This window comes from Oncorhynchus mykiss, chromosome 27 (genome assembly GCF_057628025.1).
Source record: "Oncorhynchus mykiss isolate SJ-2025 chromosome 27, ASM5762802v1, whole genome shotgun sequence".
In the NCBI taxonomy this organism is placed as follows: domain Eukaryota; kingdom Metazoa; phylum Chordata; class Actinopteri; order Salmoniformes; family Salmonidae; genus Oncorhynchus; species Oncorhynchus mykiss.
In genome coordinates this window covers 15,742,004-15,759,759 of record NC_143048.1, presented here as the reverse complement: position 1 = coordinate 15,759,759, position 17,756 = coordinate 15,742,004, and the positions used below count along the sequence as shown (strand labels likewise).

Genomic DNA, 17,756 nt, shown 5'->3' with positions numbered 1-17,756 from the left:
CACACTGCCAGGTCTCTGACCTCCTCCCTATAGACTGTTTTATCATTGTCAGTGATCAGGCCTTGCACCGTTGTGGTGTTAGCAAACTTAATGATGGTGTTGGAGTTGTGCTTGGCCACGCAGTCGTGGGTGAACAGGGAGTACAGGAGGGGACTAAGTCAGCGTGGCAGATGTGTTGTTGCCTGACCTTTCCACCTGGGGGGCGGCCCGTCAGGAAGTCCGTGATCCAGTTGCAGAGGGAGGTGTTTAGTCACAGGGTCCTTAGCTTAGTGATGAGCTTTGTGGCCACTATGGTGTTGAACGTTGAGCTGTAGTCAATGAACAGCATACTCACGTACGTGTTCCTTTTGTCCAGGTGGGAAAGGGCAGTGTGGAGTGCAATTAAGATTGCATCATCTGTGGATCTGTTGGGAACGTGTGCAAATTGGAGTGGTTCTAGGGTTTCAGGGATGATGGTGTTGATGTGAGCCATGACCAGCCTGTCAAAGCACTTTGTGGTTACACACTTGAGTGGTACGGGAGGTAGTCATTTAGGCAGGTTACCTTCGCGTTCTTGGGCACAGGGACTATGGTGGTCTGCTTGAAACATGTAGGTATTACAGAGTCGGTCAGAGAGAGTTTGAAAATGTAATTGAAAACACTTGACAGTTGGTCCTTGCATGCAGTACAAGTCCTGGTAATTTGTCTGACCCTGCAGCCTTGTGAATGTTGACCTGTTTAAAGGTCTTACGCACATCGGTTACGGAGAGCGTGATCACACAGTCATCCAGAACAGCTGGTGCTCTCATGCACGCTTCAGTGTTGCTTGCCACGAAGCCAGCATAAAAGGCATTTAGCTTGTCTGGTAGGCTCCCATCACTGCGCAGCTCGTGGCTGGGTTTCCCTTTATAGTCCATAATAGTTTGCAATCCCTGCCACATCCGACGAGCATCAGAGCCGGTGTAGTACGATTCAATCTTAGTCCTATATTGACACTTTGTTTGATAGTTCGTCTGAGGGCATAGCGGGATTTCTTATAAGCATCCAGATTAGTGTCAAGCTCCTTGAAAGCGGCAGCTCTAGCCTTTAGCTCGGTGCGGATGTTGCCTGTAATCCATGGCTTCTGGTTGGGATACGCACGTACAGTCACTATGGGGACAACGTATTGATGAAGCCAATGGTATACTCCTCAATGCCATCGGATGAATCCCAGAACATATTCCAGTCTGTGCTAGCAAAACAGTCATGTAGCTTAGCATCAGAATCATCTGACCACTTCTGTATTGAGGTGAGTGACTGGTACTTCCTGCTTTTGTTTTTGCTTGTAAGCATAAATCTTGATGATAGAATTATTGTGCAGATTTGACAAAGGGAGGGCGAGCGAGAGCTTTGTACGCATGTCTGTGTGTGGAGTAAAGGTGGTCTAGACTTTTTTATCCTCTGGTTGCACATGTGGTAGAAATGAGGTAAAACGGATTTCAGTTTGCCTGAATTAAAGTTCCCGGTCACTAGGAGCGTCGATTCTGCATAAACATTTCTAGTTTATCACCCAAAGGACATCCAGCCAACTTCTGACAACTGTGTGAAGCATTGGAGTCAACATGGGCCAGCATCCTTGTGGAATGCTTTCAACGCCTTGTATTTTTATTTATTTATTTCACCTTTATTTAACCAGGTAGGCAAGTTGAGAACAAGTTCTCATTTACAACTGCAACCTAGCCAAGATAAAGCAAAGCAGTTTGACACGTATAACAACACAGAGTTACACATGGAGTAAAACAAACATACAGTCAATAATACAGTAGAAAAATAAGTCTATATACAATGTGAGCAAATGAGGTGAGATAAGGGAGGTAAAGGCAATAAATAGGCCATGGTGGCGAAGTAAATACAATATAGCAATTAAAACACTGGAATGGTAGATTTGACAGTAGATGAGTGTGCAAAGTAGAAGTACTGGGGTGCATAGGAGCAAAACAGATAAATAAATACAGTAGGGGAAGAGGTAGTTGTTTTGGCTATTTATAGATGGGCTATGTACAGGTGCAATGATCTGTGAGCTGCTCTGACAGCTGGTGTTTAAAGCTAGTGAGGGAGATAAGTGTTTCCAGTTTCAGAGATTTTTGTAGTTCGTTCCAGTCATTGGCAGCAGAGAACTGGAAGGAGAGGTGGCCAAAGGAGGAATTGGCTTTGGGGGTGACAAGTGAGATATACCTGCTGGAACGCGTGCTACGGGTGGGTGCAGCTATAGTGATCAGCGAGCAGAGATAAGGCGGGACTTTACCTAGCAGGGTCTTGTAGATGACCTGGAGCCAGTGGGTTTGGCGACGAGTATGAAGCGAGGGCCAGCCAACGAGAGTGTACAGGTCGCAGTGGTGGGTAGTATATGGGGCTTTGGTGACAAAAAGGATGGCACTGTGATAGACGGCATCCTATTTGTTGAGTAGGGTGTTGGAGGCTATTTTATAAATGACATCGCCAGAGTTGAGGATCGGTAAAATGGTCAGCTTTATGAGGGTATGTTTGGCAGCATGAGTGAAGGATGCTTTGTTGAGAAATAGATTTAACTTTGGATTGGAGATGTTTTATGTGAGTCTGGAAGGAGAGTTTACAGTCTAACCAGACACCTTGGTATTTGTAGTTGTCCACATATTCTAAGTCAGAACCGTTCAGACTAGTGATGCTGGACGGGTGGGCAGATGTAGGCAACGATCGGTTGAAGAGCATGCATTTAGTTTTACTTGTATTTCAGAGCAGTTGGAGGCCACGGAAGGAGAGTTGTAGAGGTGCAACTCAATATTAGGAAGGTGTTCCTAATGTTTTGTACACTCACTGTATATTGTATATCTTATCCGGGGGCCTGTCATGCCAAATAGTGTCCCCACGGCCAAATAGTGCCCCTCTCTGCGTCACAATGGAATTCAATGAGTTCTAGCTTCTTTTGCTGACCGGATTACATTATGAACCAAAGAGTATTATGCTGGTTGCTTGGCTCTATTTTAACTCGTAGTGGTCGCAAGGAAGGAGGATGCTGGCAGCTCTAGTTATATTTCATTGCATAAAAGCTCGCTCAGTCTGAGCAAAATTATTACCTCAGAATTTCTCTCCAAAGAGGGTGTTTTTGACGGTCCCAACCTGCTGACTACCTGCTGCTTCAGAATGGAAAGAGAACACTCTACACCATATACAGTATTTGTCTTCAAATAAGTAAATATTGTTTAATAGGAATAAATAATTTAAGCTGTTTTTAGATTGACGTTGCTTGCTACTGTAATTACTTACATCAGCCTGTCTAGTCAGCCAGCCAGCTAGCCAGACAATTTTATTTAGCTAACGTTAGCTGTAACTGTTATCGTAGCTGGTTGTATGTAGCTAGTTGTATGTAGCTTGCACTTTAATGGCATCCCTCGGGGAGATTTTATTTTATCTTTCCAACCAGGCAAAGTATTATGAAGACACCACTGATCTCGACAAGAGGTGCAACATTCAGAGAAATTCACAATTCAGGGGGGAAAGGGGGGCAGGTGGGAAAATAGTGGAAGACAGACAGAGAGAGAGATGGAGAGAGAAACAGAGAGATAGAAAGATAGCAGTGCAATTGCACTTAAATTTTAGTATTTCAACAACTCTTCTCTTCCAACTTGTTAGGCAATCATATCTACCTACAGGGGAAGGATGGCCAGCCATACAGGAGGGTGATTTTTACTAAGGAGGAGAAAGAGGTCGTGTTGACCGAGATGCATGCTGGCCATTTCGGAGTGTAGCGCATGATTGCCAAAATCAACCTATGCTTCTTCTGACAGTGAATTGTCAAGGAACTGGACAGCTGGGCAAGTGAAATAAACTTTTGTTTATCAATCACATTCTATATTATCTGAAATTATGATTATGATTTCAATTAATGTCATATCAGAGAGCACACACTTTTTGCTGAAAGGTCAGTAGCCTATCTAGCCTGCCAGAGGTTTGAGAGGAAGACTGTGGCACCTGAGTTGAAGCCCATCAAAGTTGTTTCACCATGGCACATGATCGGTATGCTTCCCAATTCAAATGTTGCCCTGATAAGTAGATTTGCAATGGCTGCTTTATCTGACCACAGCAGAATTCAATATTATAAATATACATGTCACGGTTGTCATATGGAGGAGACCAGCATGGTAAGCATACATACTTCTTTAATGAAATAACAAACACTGAACAAAACTAACCAACCGTGACGCTAATATGGCTAGTGCAGACAGGCAACTAAACATAGAATAAGAACCCACAAACTACACAAGGAATATGGCTACCTAAATATGGTCCCCAATCAGAGACAACGATAAATAGCTGCCTCTGATTGAGAACCAATCCAGGCAACCATAGACATATAAACCCCTAGACATACAAAAACCCATAGACATACAAAAAACCCTAGACAATACAAAAACTAAACAAACCACCCTCCTCACACCCTGACCTAAGCAAAATAAAGAAAACAAAGATAACTAAGGTCAGGGCGTGACAATACAGTTGAAGTCTGAAGTTTACATACACCTTAGCCAAATACATTTAAACTCAGTTTTTCACAATTCCTGACATTTAATGAGAGAGAAAAATCCCCGTCTTAGGTCATTTAGGATCACCACTTTATTTTAAGAATGTGAAATGTCAGAATAACAGTAGAGAGAATTATTTATTTCAGCTTTTATTTCTTTCATCACATTCCCAGTGGGTCAGTGGTTTACACTCAATTGGTATTTGGTAACATTGCCTTTAAAATTGTTTACTTTGGGTCAAATGTTTCAGGAAGCCTTCCACAAGCTTCCCACAATAAGTTGGGAGAATTGTGGCCTATTCCTCCTGATAGAGCTGGTGTAACTGAGTCAAGTTTATAGTCCTCCTTGCTCGCACATGCTTTTTCAGTTCTGCCAACAAATTGTCTGTAGGATTGAGGTCAGGGCTTTGTGATGGCCACTCCAATACCTTGACTTTGTTGTCCTTAAGCCATTTCGACACAACTTTGGAAGTATGCTTGGGGTCATTGTCCATTTGGAAGACCCATTTGCGACCAAGCTTTAACTTCCTGACTGATGTCTTGAGATGTTGCTTCAATACATTCACATAATTTTCCTACCTCATGATGTCATCTATTTTGTGAAGAGCACCAGTCCCTCCTTCGGCAAAGCAGCCCCATAACATGATGCTGCCACCCCCGAGCTTCACGGTTGGGATGGTGTTCTTCGGCTTGCAAGCCTCCCCCTTTTTCCTCCAAACATAATGATGGTTATTATGGCCAAACAGTTCTATTTTTGTTTCATCAGACCAGAGGGAATTTCTCCAGAAAGTACAATCTTTGTCCCCATGTGCAGTTGCAAACCGTAGGCTGGCTTTTTAATGGCAGTTTTAGAGCAATGGCTTCTTCCTTGCTGAGTGGCCTTTCAGGTTATGTTGATAAAGGACTCGTTTTACTGTGGATATAGATACTTTTGTACCTGTTTCCTTCAGCATCTTCACAACGTCCTTTGCTGTTGTTCTGGGATTGGTTTGCACTTTCGCACCAAAGTACGTTCATCTCTAGGAGACAGAACGTGTCTCCTTCCTGAGCGGTGTGACGGCTGCGTGGTCCCATGGTGTTTATACTTGCATACTATCGTTTGCACAGATGAACATAGTACCTTCAGGTGTTTAGAAATTGCTTCCAAGGATGAACCAGACTTGTGGAGGTCTACACATTTTTTCCTGAGGTCTTGGCTGATTTCTTTTGATTTTCCCATGATGTCAGGCAAAGAAGCACTGAATTTGAAAGTAGGCCTTGAAATGCATCCACAGGTCCAGCTCCAATTGACTCAAATTATGTCAATTAGTGTCACGGGGTTCTTCAGTCGAAGGAGAGGCGGACCAATACGCAGCGTGGTTGAAGTTCATGTTTTTTTAATTAGAAAACTGAACATGAACACAACCAAAACAACAACGTGAAAACCCGAAAACAGTCCCATGTGGCACAAACACTAACACAGGAAACAATCACCCACGAAACCCAACACCAAACAGGCTACCTAAATATGGTTCCCAATCAGAGACAATGACTAACACCTGCCTCTGATTGAGAACCATATCAGGCCAAACACAGAAACAGACAAACTAGACAAACAACATAGAATGCCCACTCAGATCACACCCTGACCAAACAAAACATAGAAACATACAAAGCAAACTATGGTCAGGGTGTGACAATTAGCCTATCAGAAGCTTTTAAAGCCATGACATCATTTTCTGGAATTTTACAAGCTGTTTCATGGCACAGTCATCTTAGTGTATGTAAACTTCTGACCTACTGGAATTGTGATACAGTGAATTATAAGTGAAATAATCTGTCTGTAAACAATTGTTGGAAAAATTACTTGTGTCATGCACAAAGTAGATGTCCTAACCGATTTTCCAAAACTATAGTTTGTTAACAAGAAATTTGTGGAGTGATTGAAAAACGAGTTTTAATGAATCCAACCTAAACCTAAATGTATGTAAACTTCCGACTTCAACTGTATCAACTGTTTCAACACCCATGTGAAGACCACCTCTAGTGAGAGCCCGGTTTTGCTGACTGAGTTCACCTTGACCACGCAGTCAGACAGGGAAAGGACTTTGTACCTGGCCTCTCAGTTACTCCTGGACCTGCTGTCTTCAGGCAGGGTCAAATCAAATCAAATTTATTTAAATAGCCCTTTGTACATCAGCTGATATCTCAAAGTGCTGTACAGAAATCCAGCCTAAAACCCCAAACAGCAAGCAATGCAGGTGGCTAGGAAAAACTCCCCAGAAAGGCCAAAACCTAGGAAGAAACCTAGAGAGGAACCAGGCTATGAGGGGTGGCCAGTCCTCTTCTGGCTGTGCCGGGTGGAGATTATAACAGAACATGGCCAAGATGTTCAAATGTTCATAAATGACCAGCATGGTCAAATAATAATAATCACAGTAGTTGTCGAGGGTGCAGCAGGTCAGGAGTAAATGTCAGTTGGCTATTCATAGCCGATTATTAAGAGTATCTCTACCACTCCTGCTGTTTCTAGACAGTTGAAAACAGCAGGTCTGGGACAGGTAGCACGTCCAGTGAAGAGGTCAGGGTTCCATAGCCGCAGGCAGAACAATTGAAACTGGAGCAGCAGCACGGCCAGGTGGACTGGGGACAGCAAGGAGTCATCATGCCAGGTAGTCCTGAGGCATGGTCCTAGGGCTCAGGTCCTCCGAGAGAGAGAAAGAAAGAGAGAAAGAGAGAATTAGAGAGAGCATACTTAAATTCACACAGGACACTGTATAAGACAGAAGTACTCCAGATATACTTAAATTCACACAGGACACTGTATAAGACAGAAGTACTCCAGATATAACAAACTGACCCTAGCCCCCCAAACTACTGCAGCCTAAATACTGGAGGATGAGACAGGAGGGGTCAGGAGACAATGTGGCCCCATCATATGATACCCCCGGACAAGACCAAACAGGAAGGATATAACCCCACCCACTTTGCCAAAGCACAGCCCCCACACCACTAGAAGGATATCTTCAACCACCAATTTACCATCCTGAGACAAGGCCCACAAAGATCTCCGCCACGGCACAACCCAAGGGGGGGCGCCAACCCAGACAGGAATATCACATCAGTGACTCAACCCACTCAAGTGACGCACCCCTCCTTGGGATGGCATGAAAGAGACTCAGCCCCTGTAATAGGGTTAGAGGCAGAGAATCCCAGTGGAAAGAGACAGCAAGGGCGGTTCGTTGCTCCAGAGCCTTTCCTGTTACCTTCACACTCCTGGGCCAGACTACACTCAATCATATGACCCACTGAAGAGATGAGTCTTCAGTAAAGACTTAAAGGTTGAGACCGAGTCTGCGTCTCTCACATGGGTAGGCAGACCATTCCATAAAAATTGAGCTCTATAGGAGAAAGCCCTGTCTCCAGCTGTAGGCTTAGAAATTCTAGGGACAATTAGGGGGCCTGCGTCTTGTGACAGTAGCGTACGTGTAGGTATGTACGGCAGGACCAAAACAGAGAGATAGGTAGGAGCAAGCCCATGTAATGCTTTGTAGGTTAGAATTAAAACCTTGAAATCAGCCCTTGCCTTAACAGGAAGCCAGTGTAGGGAGGCTAGCACTGGAGTAATATGATCACATTTTTTGGTTCTAGTCAGGATTCTAGCAGAAGTCTAACCTAGAAGTAACAAAAGCATGGATACATTTTTCTGCATCATTTTTGGACAGAAAGTTTCTGATTTTTGCAATGTTACGTAGGTGGAAAAAAGCTGTCCTTGAAACAGTCTTGATATGTTCGTCAAAAGAAAGATCAGAGGCCGAGGTCCTTCACAGTTTTATTTGAGACGACTGTACAACCATCAAGATCTCTTTGTTTCTTGGGACCTAGAACAAGCATCTCTGTTTTGTCCGAGTCAAAAAGTAGAACGTTTGCAGCCATCAACTTCCTTATGTCTGAAACACAGGCTTCTAGCGAGGGCAATTTTGGGGCTTCAACATGTTTCATTGAAATGTACAGCTGTGTGTCATCCGTATAGCAGTGAAAGTTAACATTATGTTTTCGAATGACATCCGCAAGAGGTAAAATATATAGTGAAAACAATAGTGGTCCTAAAACGGAACCTTGAGGAACACCGAAATTTACAGTTGATTTGTCAGAGGACAAGCCATTCACAGAGACAAACTGATATCTTTCCGACAGATAAGATCTAAACCAGATCTAAACTTGTCCGTGTAGACCAATTTGGGTTTCCAATCTCTCCAAAAGAATGTGGTGATTGATGGTATCAAAAGCAGCTAAGGGCTAGGAGCACGAGGACAGATGCAGAGCCTCGGTCTGATGCCATTAAAAGGTAATTTACCACCTTCACAAGTGCAGTCTCAGTGCTATGATGGGGTCTAAAACCAGACTGAAGTATTGCGTATACATTGTTTGTCTTCAGGAAGGCAGTGAGTTGCTACGCAACAGCTTTTTCTAAATATTTTGAGAGGAATGGAAGATTCGATATAGGCCGATGGTTTTTTATATTTTCTGTGTCAAGGTTTGGCTTTTTCAAGAGAGGCTTTATTACTGCCACTTTTAGTGAGTGTGGTACACATCCGGTGGATAGAGAGACGTTTATTTTGTTCAACATAGGAGGGCCAAGCACAGGAAGCAGCTCTTTCAGTAGTTTAGTTGGAATAGGGTCCAGTATGCAGCTTGAACATTTAGAGGCCATGATTATTTTCATCATTGTGTCAAGAGATATAGTACTAAAACACTTGAGTGTCTCTCTTGATCCTATGTCCTGGCAGAGTTGTGCAGACTCAGGACAACTGAGCTTTGAAGGAATATGCAGATTTAAAGAGGAGTCCGTAATTTGCTTTCTAATAATCATGATTTTATTCCTCAAAGAAGTTCATGAATTTATTACTGCTGAAGTGAAAGCCATCCTCACTTGGAGAATGCTGCTTTTTAGTTAGCTTTGCGACAGTATCAAAAATAAATGTTGGATTGTTCTTATTTTCCTCAATTAAGTTGGAAAAATAGGATGATACGGTACGGTACTGTCTTTCCAAGCTTCTCGGAAGACTTCCAGTTTGGTGTGGCGCCATTTCCGTTCCAATTTTCTGGAAGCTTGCTTCAGAGCTTGGGTATTTTCTGTATACCAGGGAGCTAGTTCCTTATGATAAATGTTTTTAATTTTTAGGGGTGCAACTGCATCTAGGGTATTGCACAAGGTTAAATTGAGTTCCTCAGTTAGGTGGTTAACTAATTTTTGTCTTCTGACATCTTTGGGTAGGCAGAGGGAGTCTGGAAGGGCATCGAGGAATCTTTGTGTCTGTGAATTTATAGCACGACTTTTGATGCTCCTTGGTTGGGGTCTGAGCAGATTATTTGTTGCAATTGCAAACGTAATAAAATGGTGGTCCGATAGTCCAGGATTATGAGGAAAAACATTAAGATCCACAACATTTATTCCATGGGACAAAACTAGGTCCAGAGTATGACTGTGCAGGTGAGTAGGTCCAGAGACATGTTGGACAAAACCTACTGAGTCGATGATGGCTCCGAAAGCCTTTTGGAGTGGATCTGTGGACTTTCCCACGTGAATATTAAAGTCACCAAAAATTTGAATATTATCTGCTATGAATACAAGGTCCAATAGGAATTCAGGGAACTCAATGAGGAACGCTACCCAGGAGGCCTGTAAGCAGTAGCAATAAAAAGTGATTGAGTAGGCTGCATAGATTTCATGACTAGAAGCTCAAAAGACGAAAACGTAATTTTTTTTGTAAATTGAATTTTGCTATCATAAATGTTAGCAACACCTCCGCCTTTGCGGGATTGTTAAGGACATTTTTATCTATAATGACTAATTATGTATTCATTTCAATCAGGGTGTACTAATCAGAATACAATTATGGTACTGTATATGTATGAATTTTCTTATCTGATCCCAGTACTGAAGTGAATGTGGTCAAGAGTTTAGTAACAATGACGGTCTGTTCCTTAGTTCATTCATTTGTACAATCTCCAGATGGCAGGGACGGACTATCTCCAGACTGTCTAGAATGCTGATTTACACTGACTGACCTTGGCTTCAGGCGAGGAGGGAAGGCTCGATAACTATAGGGCCTCTCTACTAGTGTCATGAAGAGATAGAACATTTAGAAAACGCTGACGTCATTTTCAGTTTATAACCTGTGGAAAAATGTGTATGTAACCAGTACTCTCTTGAATTAAACGCTGTTACCTGACTTTTAAGACCGGGGCTCTGTCCATTCTTATAAAATATTAGGGTCTTACAAACCCTTCGAATGCATTGACAGAGTATTTAATTCTGATTGGGAAATAATACAGAGGAATTTAGAATTCCTTCAACAGGGATGCACGGGGGATATGGTCACTAGTGTAACCAGGAGGTGAGGCCTAATTTAACACAGTAAATTCATCAGGTTTAAGCTATGTTTCAGTCAGGCCAATCACATCAAGATTATGATCAGTGATTAGTTAATTGACTATAACTGCCTTTGAAGTAAGGGATCTAACATTAAGTAGCCCTATTTTCAGATGTGAGGTATCACAATCTCTTTCAATAATGGCAGGAATGGAGGAGGTCTTTATCCTAGTGAGATTGCTTAGGCGAACATCGCCATGTTTAGTTTTGCCCAATCTAGGTCGAGGCACAGACACGGTCTCAATGGGGATAGCTGAGCTGACTACACTGACTGTGCTAGTGGCAGACTCCACTAAGCTGACAGGCTGGCTAACAGCCTGCTGCCTGGCCTGCACCCTATTTAATTGTGGAGCTAGAGGAGTTAGAGCCCTGTCTATGTTGGTAGATAAGATGAGAGCACCCCTCCAGCTAGGATGGAGTCCGTCACTCCTCAGCAGGCCAGGCTTGGTTCTGTTTGTGGGTGAGTCCCAGAAAGAGGGCCATTTATCTACAAATTCTATCTTTTGGGAGGGGCAGAAAACAGTTTTCAACCAGCGATTGAGTTGTGAGACTGCTGTAGAGCTCATCACTCCCCCTGACTGGGAGGGGGCCAGAGACAAGGGTGACCGGTTACGTGGTGGACTGTGGCTACGACGTCAACCACGCTGTCCCAGTGTTTCGAGGGCATACCCCACGCTGTGCACCAGCTGGGCCAGGGAGGGTAGGATGTCACGGCCCTCCTGACTCTGCTGCTGAAGGTGTCTGGAGCTCAGTTCTCCAGCGCCACACTTAAACATGACATTGTGACAAACATCAAAGAGCAGATGTGTTACATATCCACTGACCCCTCCTCAGAGACAGCCACAACCATCATCAACAGTGCCGATGCGGACTACCAACTCCCCAACGGACAGATGCTGAGGCTCGGCAGCCAGATCCTCTTCTCTCCTCAGAATTTCCGCATGGTGACCAAAGGCATCCCCAGCCTTCTGGTGAGCTCTACGTTGGAGAACGATGCAGACCTGCGGCAGCTGCTCCTAGACAACGTGGTCCTGACAGGGGGATCCAGCCTCCTTCCCACAGACTGAGGGAGGAGGCCTCACCTCTGGCCCCGCCAGGGGACTTCATGGTGCCAGTCCATGTGATGGATACTGCCTGGCTGTGGGGCTCCCTCATGTCCTCTTTCTCCATCTTTGGAGACATCTGCATCAGTGCCTTGGAGAACCAGGAGATGTGTCCATCACAAGTGCTGGGTGGGTCCATCACAAGAGTGATGCCTGATGCCTTTCCCTGGCCTGCTCACCAGAGACAATTAAGTGACACACTGATTCTGATTAAAGGTATTTTTCCTAAATGTTTTCCAAGGAGAATAAACAGCACAAAATAACTTGGATATAGCATAGGCTGCAAGGGGGCAGACATAGGTTGGAAAGAAAAACTCAAAAAGTAAAAACACATTGGCCTATGGGAATAAGAGCTCATGTTTGGTATTTAAATTAAATTATTTGATTCCATGCTAATAATAATGAGTGGTTTTTGAACATCTCAGTCGCCATGGCATACAAAGCTGTCTGATTCCTTGATGCATGTCTCCAGAAACCGTTATGTCACTGCAACCGGGAAACTGACTACCATCCCACTCCACTGTCTGCTCTTACGGGAAACCCCAGATAAATAACGCTGATTGAACGACAGATTGATTACTTGTCAGGTCTCTTAGTTGAAGAGACTTGCGCAATGGAAAAGTCAATCAGAATTGATGAGGGCGGATCTGTAACCTGTCTGTGACCTAATCGAGATGCTGAGCTTGAGGATAAACTACTGCCCGTACACATCCCCGCCACACCATGTCCATAAATAATTATCCAGATTGTCTCAAGAGCGCATCGTAATCCGTCCCCTAGATAGGACTACCGGGAATCACTGTTAAAATGCACTCAACTATCTGCCTTCCCAAGCTGTCAATAGAGTTGGTTTGCTACTGAAATACTGGCGTTGAATGTATACATTTCCCTCAATGTATTGACAGTGTAATCTACGTATCTATACCTCAGTTGTTGTAGATTATATTATGTTTAGATAGGTACGTAGAAAACAGTTTGCGTTTCATTGCATTATTGTAAATGGTGCCGTTTATTGAGCACTAGATGGCGGTACAGTATTAGACAGAAAAAAACTAGAAATATTGAAGTCTAAGAATCTGTCATCAGTGCACACACTTGTTGTTGGTTTGGGTGTAATTTATTATAGCTGGGGTAAACCGTTTTAACAATTTTAACACCTCCAATCCTAAATGATGTGTCAGGATGTACAAATAGTGATATGTATACACTTTCTATAGCAGACTGTCCACCAGTGCATAAATTGTCCTTGCAAACCTTTGTGTCTTGCCTTTAGTAGGTCTAGGTCTATTCCATTTCCGTATAAACAATTTACCTTGGAGAGAAGTGCAAATTATGTTACAGAAATTGCATGAAATTAATACAATCTCAACAAAAAGACAAATGGTTTGGGGAGAATATTTGGTTGCAGTGCTATAAACTATATGCCAATGTGTAATTGCTCTAATTTGATTAATGTTGATGCAGAGATGCACACATTGACAAACTGTTTTGTTAAAGCACACAACAGTATTTTGATACTGTAGCCTACAGTACTTAGATTATATTTGCTCACATGTTCTCCACAGTGTCATGGGCATTGTTATGATACTCTGTCTTGGTGCATTTTCTTAGGTTTCTCAAGTGTCCTTAATAGTGAAGATATCAACACTATGAAATAACACATATGGAATCATGTAGTAACCAAAAAAGTGTTAAACAAATCAAAATATATTTTAGATTTGAGATTCTTCAAAGTAGCCACCCGTGGCTGTATATTTACCACCACAGATGGATGCTGGCACCAAGACCGCACTCAGTCAGCTGTATAAGGAAATAAGCAAACAGGAAACCACTCACCCAGAGGCGGTGCTCCTAGTGGCTGGAAACTTTAATGCAGGGAAACTTAAATCAGTTCTACCTAATTTCCAAAAACATGTTAAATGTGCAAACAGAGGGGAAAAAATTGTAGATCACATGTACTCCACACACAGAGACGCGGACAAAGCTCTCCCTTGCCCTCCATTTGGTAAATCCGACCACAATTCTATCTTCCTGATTCCTGCTTACAAGCAAAAATTAAAGTAGGAAGCAGCAGTGATCCGGTCTATCAAAAAAGTGGTCAGATGAAGCAGATGTTAAACTACAGGACTGTTTTGCTATCACAGACTGGAACACGTTCCGGGATTCTTCCGATGGCATTGAGGAGTACACCACATCAGTCAGTGGCTTTAAGGACGTCGTCCCCACAGTGACTGTACGTACATACCACAACCACTAGCCATGGATTACAGACAACATTCGCACTGAGCTAAATGGTAGAGCTGCCGCTTTCACGGTGCGGGACTCTAATCCAGAAGCTTATAAGAAATCCCGCTATGCCCTCGGACGAACCATCAAACAGGCAAAGCGCCAATACAGCGCTAAGATTGAATCGTACTACACCGGCTTGGACACTCGTCTTATGTGGCAGGGCTTGCAAACTATTACAGACTACAAAGGGAAGCACAGCTGCGTGCTGCCCAGTGACACAAGCCTAAAAGATGAGCTAAATCACTTCCATGCTCACTTCGAGGCAAGCAACATTGAAACATGCATGAGAGCTTCAACTGTTCCGGACGACTGTGTGATCACGCTCTTCGTAGCCGACTTGAGTAAGACCTTTAAACAGGTCAACATTCACAAGGTTGCGGGGCCAGGCGGTTTACCAGGACGTGTGCTCCGTGCATGTGCTGACCAACTGGCAGGTGTCTTCACTGACATTTTCAACATGTCCCTGATTGAGTCTGTAATACCAACATGTTTCAAGCAGACCACCATAGTCCCTGTGCCCAAGAACACGAAGGCAACCTGCCTAAATGACTACAGACCCGTAGCACTCAAGTCTGTAGCCATGAAGTGCTGTGAAAGGCTGGTAATGTCTCACATCAACACCATCATCCTGGAAACCCTAGACCCACTCCAATTCGCATACCGCCCCAACAGATCCACAGATGATGCAATCTTAATTGCACTCCACACTGCCCTTTCCAACCTGGATAAAAGGAACACCTATGTGAGAATGCTGTTCATTGACTACAGCTCAGCGTTCAACACCATAGTGCCCTCAAAGCTCATCACTAAGCTAAGGATCCTGGGACAAAATACCTCCCTCTGCAACTGGATCATGGACTTCCTGACGGGCCACCCCCAGGTGGGGGGTGACTTTTGATCCTTGACTTGATCCTCAAAACTGGAGCCCCCCAGGGGTGCGTGCTCAGTCCCCTCCTGTACTCCCTGTTCACCCACAACTACATGGCCAGAAACAACTCCAACACCATCAATATTTTGCAGACGACACAACAGTGGTAGGCCTGATCACCGACAACGACGAGACAGCCTATAGGGAGGAGGACAGAGACCTGGCTGGGTGGTGCCAGAATAACAACCTATCCCTCAACGTAACCAAGACTAAGGAGATGATTGTGGACTATAGGAAAAGGAGGACCGAGCACACCCCCATTCTCATTGACAGGGCTGTAGTGAAGCAGGTTGAGAGCTTCAAGTTCCTTTGTGTCCACATAACCAACAAACTAGAATGGTCCAAACATGCCAAGACAGTCATGAAGAGGGCACGACAAAGCCTATTCCCCCTCAGGAAACTAAAAATATTTGGCAAAGGTCCTCAGATCCTCAAAAGGTTCTTCAGCTGCAACATCGAGAGCATCACAGCCTGGTACGGCAATTGCTCAGCCTCCGACCGCAAGGCACTACAGAGGGTAGTGCATACGGACCAGTACATCACTGGGGCTAAGCTGCCTGCCATCCTGGACCTCTACACCAGGCAGTGTCAGAGGAAGGCCCTAAAAATTGTCAAAGACCCCAGCCACCCCAGTCATAGACTGTTCTCTCTACTACCACATGGCAAGCGGTACCGGAGTGCCAAGTCTAGGACAAAAAGGCTTCTCAACAGTTTTTACCCCCAAGCCATAGGACTCCTGAACAGGTAATCAAATGGCTACCCGGACTATTTGCATTGTGTGCCGCCCCACCAACCCCTCTTTTACGCTGCTGCTACTCTCTGTTCATCATATATGCATAGTCACTTTAACCATATCTACATGTACTGTACATACTACCTTAATCAGCCCGACTAACCAGTGCCTGTATGTAGCCTCGCTACTGTATACAATGGGGCAAAAAAGTATTTAATCAGCCACCAATTGTGCAAGTTCTCCGACTTAAAAAGATGCCATTAATACAGGTAACGAGTGGAGGACAGAGGAGCCTCTTAAAGAAGAAGTTACAGGTCTGTGAGAGCCAGAAATCTTGCTTGTTTGTAGGTGACCAAATACTTATTTTCCACCATAATTTGCAAATAAATCAATTAAAAATCCTACAATGTGATTTTCTGGATTTTTTCTCTCTCTCATTTTGTCAGTCATAGTTGAAGTGTACCTATGATGAACATTACAGGCCTCTCTCATATTTTTAAGTGGGAGAACTTGCACAATTGGTGGCTGACTAAATACTTTTTTGCCCCACTCTATAGCCTCACTACTGTTGTTTTTCACTGTCTTTTTACTGTTGTTTTTATTTCTTTACTTACCTATTGTTCACCGAATACCTTTTTTGCACTGTTGGTTAGAGCCTGCAAGTAAGCTTTTCATTGTAAGGTCTACCTGTTGTATTCGGCGCAAGTGACAAAAAACTCTGATTTGATTTGATTTACTTTGCACACTCTTGGCCTTATCTCAACCAGCTTCATGAGGTAGTCACCTGGAATGCATTTCAATTAACAGGTGTGCCTTGTTAGAAGTTAATTGGTGGAATGTCTTTCCTTCTTAATGCATTTGAGCGATTCAGTTGTGTTGTGACAAGGTAGGAGTGGTATACAGAAGATATACAGAAGACCCTATTTGGACCATATTTGGTAAAAGACGAAGTCCATATTATGGCAAGAACAGCTCACATAAGCAAAGAGCAATGACAATCCATCATTACTTTAAGACATGAAGGTCAATCAATACAGAAAATGTCAAGAACTTTGAAAGTTTCTTCAAGCGCAGTCGCAAAAGCCATCAAGTGCTATGATGAAACTGGCTCTCATGAGGACCGCCACAGGAAAGGAAGGCCCAGAGTTACTTCTGCTGCAAAGGATAAGTTCATTGGAGTTAACTGCACATCACAACATGCACTTAAAATTAACTTTTACAATTAACAGTGTTGTGCGATTTGGAAAGCCATAGTCAGCCAATAAATAATATAACAATACTCGTAGGAAAGGTTTTCAACTTTAGCTCACAATCTGTGGATACTATATGATTAGAAATGTACAAAAATTATGTAAAACTTCACAGCACAATGGAAAAATATATGGCACATGTGTAACGGATGTGAAACGGCTAGCTAGTTAGCGGTGGTGCGTGCTAAATAGCATCTCAATCGGTGACGTCACTTGCTCTGAGACCTTGAAGTAGTGGTTCCCCTTGCTCTGCACGAGCCGCGGCTTTTGTGGAGCGATGGGTGACGATGCTTCGTGGGTGACTGTTGTTGATGTGTGCAGAGGGTCCCTGGTTCGCGCCCGAGTATGGGCGAGGGGATGGTCTAGAGTTATACTGTTACACATGGAAACCAAACGAGGGTGGTTATGATGATAGGTGGGATGGACTGAAAGTGGCTGAGGGTTGAGATGAAAGAGTTTATGTATTATTATTATGTGACTGCTTTATATAAAAGTACCATCTATGTAAAATGTGTATACAAA

At 43.6% G+C, this 17,756-nt stretch overlaps 1 pseudogene; it reads left to right on the top strand.

Moving 5' to 3' along the window:
• Positions 1-6,510: 6,510 nt before the first annotated feature.
• On the top strand, positions 6,511-12,297 carry LOC149971241 (uncharacterized; annotated as a pseudogene).
• Positions 12,298-17,756: the final 5,459 nt, after the last annotated feature.